General features: G+C 41.0%; 1 protein-coding gene across 1 annotated transcript in view; it reads left to right on the top strand.

Annotated features, from left to right (window-relative positions):
• Positions 1-418: 418 nt before the first annotated feature.
• The window catches only part of TNPO1 (transportin 1), a 67,585-nt gene continuing 62,003 nt past the window's right edge, over positions 419-6,000 (top strand). Inside the window, exon 1 of the mRNA XM_017808207.1 lies at positions 419-522. The gene's annotated coding sequence lies outside the window, so the exon portion shown is untranslated. The remainder of the gene's footprint in view (positions 523-6,000) is intronic.

Below are 6,000 nucleotides of genomic sequence, written 5' to 3'. Positions count from 1 at the left end.
AAGTTGTGTCAGGGGAGGTTCAGGCTAGATGTCAGAAAAAATGTTTTTTACTCAGAGGGTGGTTGGATGCAGGAACAGGCTTCCCAGGGTAGTGGTTCACAGCACCAAGCCTGATGGAGTTCAAGAAGCATTTGGATGGTACTCTCAGGCACATAGTGTGACTCTATGCTGGGATAAGGGTTGGATTCGATGACCTTTGTGGTTCCCTTTCAACTCACCATATTCTGTGATTCCTGTGAGGAGCCCATTTCTGCTGGGGGGCTCGGGCGGCGTCCGGTGCCGTGGCCGGACGGCCATTTCACCCCCGCCTCCATCCCGCCCGCCGTTGCCGGGGTGACCGGGGGCAGCGGCGCCCCCGCCCCCGGCCCCGCCCTGCGGCCAATCGAGGGGCGGCGGCGGCCGCGCGAGGCTCCCTTTGTTCAGCCATTTCGGGGGCCGGAGCGGCGCCGCGCGGGGCTGCGGAGGGAGAGGTCGGGCCGCTCCCTCGCCAATCCCCTGCCGCCGGGCTCTGGGATGGTGTGGGTAGGTGCACGGGCTGCAAGGGGCGGGCTGGCACGTCCCATCCCTGGTAGCCGTCGCCGGGTTCTCCGACCGGTGTCAGGGGCCTCCGCGCCGCCGCTGGGCGGGAAGCCGTAGGGGCCTAGCCGTGGGCTGCCGCTTCCGCTGCCACCGGTGATGGATGCATGGATGAATGGATGGATGGATGGATGGATGGATGAATGGATGGATGGTGCGTAGGCGGGTGGGACGGCACAGGCGGGGCCTGGAACCTGAGGGCCCGCGGCCTGAGGCCCGGGCACACCCCCTACCATCCCCTCCCCAGTCCCCCCGGCTCCTCCCGGTGGCACGGCTGGCGCCGGCTCCGCAGCGCTGCAGCGAGCCGGAAAGTGAAAGTCGCCTCGGGGTATAGGAAAGGGGCCATATTCCCTGCCGTGGTTTCTGCGCTGCGTCGGGTCTCTGCTGTACGGATTTGGCTAGGTGGGGTTTTAAATTTGTGTTCCGCAAGGAGATATTAGAGGAGAAATCTCGTGTCTATCTTGTACTTTTGTTTACCTGGGAAGGTTGTTAATTTAGGTACTCAGTGAAAATAGTGAAACTTGTGAGTCTTTTGTGCAGTGACTGTACAAAGAACAAAAGTGCTTTTTGGGTTGGTATAAACGGCTTGATTAGTCCTTGCTGTGAAGGTAGTAATTGCTCTCAGTTGACTTTCTGCTCAAGTCTTCTGCCTGAAAAGTCCTCCTGTTGTGAGAGTTGTTCTGCAATGTCTTCAGGACACCACAGCTTCTTAGCCTGTTTGCTTGTCCTCTTGTGTGTTTAAGTAGCCCTTAATATGGCATTTGTATACTTCATAGGTGTGGGTAAATCCTTACAACACACGTGGAACAAAAAGTTGACTTGTGTTCCTTCTACACATGAGTAATTAAACAGAAAAAATAATCACATGCACAAGATCCTAAAAGGAGCCTTTGATAGAATTGGAAACTGAGCCGATAAGTCCTCATTCTACATCTGGTGTGTGAACTGTAGTTATTTTTGAGTTGTATGTGGGAGGATGGAGGAAGGGTGCCTATGATATTGGGAAGACTAGTTTCTGGATGATCAGAATTACTTTAGAATGCATTTCTTCAAAATCTAGCTGGTTTGTACTCAAAACTGTATAATACTAAAGAATAATTATGATGCTGCAAAAACAGGGTTAAAAAAGCAGTTTATTGACTGTCTTAATGGAAGAAAGCATGGTTAGAATTAATGTTGACTAAGGATCATGATTACTGTTGGATACAGTCTGTGACACATTTCATTGACCTCAGAAATTGATACAGGTGTAAGCATAGCTCCTAAATTTAGCTAAGCATGCCTTGTGACAGGGAGTTGAAAACCAGAGAATAATGGCTTTATGAATGTAGGCTTTTACTGGATTATCCGACACATTTTTTCTGGTGTATTTATTTAGAATCCACTTCAGGAGTCCTTGTATGTGGCTATTCAATAGAACTGGTGTGTATGTGCTTAATTTTGGGCTCATGGTGGCAACCCCAGGGATGGAGCTACCTTTTAATCAGGTTATATGTATGCACTGAACTGTCCAGCAGACTGGCAGAGCTGGAATAGAATATATCCTGTTCCTACTTCAGGGACACCAAGATGCTATAGCTACAAAGGAGTGTGGCAGAAGGCCAAGTATAATCCTCCTTCATCAAAGCCGATACTCAGTATCTGTCCAGTTGAAGACTGAGACTGAAATAAAGACTGACATATTATCTTTGAAATATCTTATTAATAGAAGTCTTTTGTAGACCCAGTTTTGTTGTTCCGGTCATAAAAAAATTTGTACAACAGGTTTGTGAACTTTGTATGCCCTGATCAATGCATTATTATCAAGTTATGCCAGTGACATGAAAAGGGGAGGATTTTTTCTTTGCTTTGTTTTTGAAAGGGTAGAACTGATTTTCCATTATTTTCACGCCTTAAAGATACTGTAGTCGAGATCAGTTTCGATCACAGAAATGAATTTTACCAGTTAATTTAATTCCAAATTCTATGAACATTTAAGTACCTATATCAGTAGTATGTTTCAATCACCAATTTCACTGTTTTCCAGTCTTTTATAGTATTGATTTGGATTGTTTGGGTAGGTTTTCTACATATATTGATAGATTTAATATATGCAATACAATACTTTTATTATGTGTATTTTGCATATATAAATATATTAATATATAAAAATAATTAATATAGCTATATTATACAATTCATACTGAAATTTTATTTTTTTACTCTCTCATTGATAGATACATACTTGTGTAGACCCAGTGTTGTTTGTTTTATGTATGTGACTTATCATAAAACAGTGTACGTAATAATTTATTTATGCATGTACACTTGGATGCCTTTGGATATGGCATCTTTTAGTGACATATTATGGGATAAGCCTCCAAATGTCACTTTTAGCCTCTAGAGGGTTTTCTTTAGCAAACTCCAGAGTGAGATTTAAACAATTTAAAACCAATCATCTGTTATTTTTTTCTGTGTACTGAATGCATTTGAAATTTTGAGTTTGTGTATATGTGTGTGTGTATGTGAGTCAAATTTCAAATAAGGCATCAAATCAAATAAATGTTGTTTAAAGAAAACTTCTGGTTTTTAAACCTTGAGTATGGAACAGAAAGTTACTCTTAAATTATTTTCCTATTAAGTATGTTAATTTTGTTGAGCATTTTCTACAAATCATTGTGAGATACCCTTAATAATTCAAAATTGGCTGCTTATTATAAGCCTGCCATTAAGTGCATTAATTTAAATATTAGATTAGTGCTATATGTAAAAGCAGAAGGAAAGGCAAGACAAAATTTTTTTGGCTGAGAATAGAAAATAGATAGTAGGTGGTACAAAGATGCAAGAAAGCAGTTACTATATAAGGATCCGAAAAGAGACACACTTGCAGAAATGATGGTGAGATAGCACAGATCAGGAGTTTCCAATCCTAGTTAGTGGGTGTATGATCATCATCATCAGTCACTTCTGGTATCCAGGGTCACATGCTTTTGTAACCATGCCAAATAAGACCTTCATCTATGGCTCCCCTTCCAACTTCCCTGCTGCATGTTCCCATCTTTCAAGCTAGGATTGCAGTTGAATGCTCACATTTAACCTTCCTTATCTATTCATGCATCCATAGAAGCTTACTCTTAATGTCAGACTTCAGTCACATCCTTCTCCTCCACATACCCAAATTATAAACCTTAATTTCCCGCAACAACAGAGTGGAGCCTTGGCTTCCCCTGTGTGCATGAATCTCCTTAATCCTGTTCTTCCTACCTCACCATGTCTTGCTGTTCTTCCGGTGTACTGAACAGAAGTGCAGGTCTGTGTGGGGACAGCAGAGCTGTTCATTATTGTTGAGTGCGAGCAGTGGCTGCAGTAGCTCCTGACTGTTCCCACAGGTTTTATGGAAGCCAGGGGGTCATTGCTGTGCTGGCTGTATAAGAGCAGTGAGACCCAGAAGCTGTGGCTCAGTTAAGTTTTGAATGTTTCATGGCAGCAGATGTGAGTGTCTTGTGCACTACAGTTTGGACACTTCTTTTATGGAGAAAGAAGGAAAGTCAGTAGCAGACNAGGGAAAGAGTAATTTTCATCAGAGACTAAAAAGCACAGATCTACTTTTTATACCACATAAGCTAAATCAATGCAGAAGTCCAAACAGATGTTTCAGTCTGTTTTACATCAGTTTTGCTTGAGTCAATTCCTCAGGAAAAAGAAAACCAACCTTAAATTAAAATAAGTTATTCTTTCTTGTGCAGGCAAGCCCTGAGCTCTGTGTCTGGAAATCAGGAGTGACTACAGTCCATTAGGTGTAACGTAAATAAATGGAGTTGGCATAAGAGGTGGAAGCTTCAGTTGTTGAATCTGGCCCATAAGAAGTAGTTAAAAACAAACAAGATGGGCTTTGAATGGAGCAAACGGGAATCAATTGCATTAACAGTAACACAAGACTCAATGTAGTTACATTCTTCTGTGTGAGAAACCAGTCATTGCTAGCTGAAAACACTAGAGTCTGAAGCAGGATGCTTTTGGAGCCCCTTGAAAAAGGAATGAAAGTAGGCCAACTGGTAAGGGGAAGTGCTTGATTAAAAAAAACTTAATGTTGTTTCATGATTCTCTCTAACACACACATGTATGCACTAATGCAAATATGTGTGTGTGTGTATATCACATCTTCAGGTATCTGCTTTTCTTAAAATCTTTTAACCTGGTTAAAATCTGGTTGGTTGTTTGGTCACGTTAACAAATTACTTCAGACACTTTGATTCCAAAATCTTCCACGTCTCTGTAGGAGACTTTCTATAGTCTCCCTGTGTTTCTCCACTAAAAACTGGGTAAGGCAGTAATTTCACACAATTTTTTGCTTCTGGGGAAACCCCTGTTCTCCCAGGAGAGACCTCTATTTGTTCCTGAGCCAATGAGTACTTGTAATATATTTTACAAACTGTGATGATAATATGTCTTTCAGTTTAGCAAGGAAGCATATTTTAGGTTAAGCACTGTCCATTCCAGTGATTGTCTTAATTTCTCAGTGATTACATAGAATCAAAATAGCAAACAAAAATTAAATAAAACACAGTTGACAATATTCACTGCTTCCTTCATTTGCAGCATGCACTTCAAGATATGTTTTGTTTTGTTTGCTGCTTCCATTTGCACTCTTCTGGGGGGTGGAGAAGTTGATACTGATAAGGAATACTATGAGGAAGATTAACCTTGCCACCACAGAGTTCAGCTCTTGTTGTTTGGGTTTTTTCAATTAATTGTTATACAATATTTTAAAGATGAGATATGAGGGTTTTTAAATAAGAAAAAACAGAGTATATGAAGCTGCATGTGTTAATATTTTCCTGATAAATGATATGGATTTTTGTATCAGCACATGAGATTGAGAATCAGCAGACATGGAGGTTACTGTCCTTGCATTGTTTCTTTTATGCTAGGTAACAGGGCTAATGGATTATAGTGAGGCTTTGATAACCTTAGCTCCGCTGTGGTGGGATTTTCTCTTTAAAAAAGAAAACAGAAAGGTTAAATAAGACAGCACAGGCTATCTTTTGATGATCTCATTGGAGATCTTGCTTTGGATAAATTTTTCAGGATGTTTCTGATTCAGAAAAATGCAGATTTAAATGGACAATTAAAGGACAAATTCTTTACCACACTTACTTCTTGAAGCTTAGGAGAAAGAGGATACCCATAAAAACAAATAAATATCCTAAATTGTCTGAGGTCATACAAGTTGAACTTATACTATGATAGAAATTTTAAATCTTGGCCTGTGAATTATTGGTAATCTGACTTGCTTTTTTCACAAATAAAATATGTTACTTTGATATATTTGGTTTTCATGTAAAATTCTACAGGTGGGGAGAACAATTAAAGAAAATAACATTTTTATTTTTCTTCCAGTTTTCTTCGTGTTCTTGTTTTACCACAGGTAGTAGCAGAGCTCTG

This window comes from Lepidothrix coronata, unplaced genomic scaffold (genome assembly GCF_001604755.1).
Source record: "Lepidothrix coronata isolate B3197 unplaced genomic scaffold, Lepidothrix_coronata-1.0 Scaffold22, whole genome shotgun sequence".
NCBI lineage: Eukaryota > Metazoa > Chordata > Aves > Passeriformes > Pipridae > Lepidothrix > Lepidothrix coronata.
This window is presented reverse-complemented; position numbering and strand designations above follow the sequence as displayed.